The sequence below is a fragment of the Crassostrea angulata genome, chromosome 1 (assembly GCF_025612915.1).
Source record: "Crassostrea angulata isolate pt1a10 chromosome 1, ASM2561291v2, whole genome shotgun sequence".
Lineage (NCBI taxonomy): Eukaryota > Metazoa > Mollusca > Bivalvia > Ostreida > Ostreidae > Magallana > Magallana angulata.
Window position 1 is genome coordinate 55,864,202 of NC_069111.1, and position 723 is coordinate 55,864,924.

Genomic DNA, 723 nt, shown 5'->3' on the forward strand with positions numbered 1-723 from the left:
GGGAAAATAAAATCACGGTTTTGATTTACAATGGCTTTGCACTGTTCAGGTCTTACACATTGTGAACGTAACATTGCAAAATAAAAAAGTTGATTTAGAGATGAGTTCTGGAATCCTTTTCCTCTTTTTCATTGCCTAAGATCGACTGATCATTTGTGAAAAGTTTGAAGTCCATGTAGCAGAAGGGGACGACTGTTTTTATAAATACACTCACCATCTTTATTCCGATAAGTTCTCCAAAATCCTCTCAAAGTAACTTAAATAATTTTTACAAGACATTCCTTAACTTGAACAACTACTCAAAACTTTATTAAGGTGACTCACTACACCTTGAAATAGTTTTTTAAATCAGCAGAAAATACTTGATTATGATGGAAAGCATAAATGGTTAAGAAGTATGCAAGTCAAATAGGCGGAAAAATGTGCAAGTTTGGATGAAAAGTTATATTTTCAAACATTTAATTCAGTTAATGTAAACAAAAGCCCCAAGTGGATTCGAAATGCAGTTCACAAGCCCGGTACTTGAACCACTGAGCTATGACGATGTTCCTACCAAATTGATTGATACAAACAATTTAACAAAACATTGAAAGCACCAACTTGTGACGTAGTGTCTTAACAAGTTTGAATCTAGGTGCAGTGAAGTACCTTAATTTACAATACATACATGTGTAATAATGAAGATACATAGTAAACCGAATTAAGTCAAAGTTTTTTTCAGAT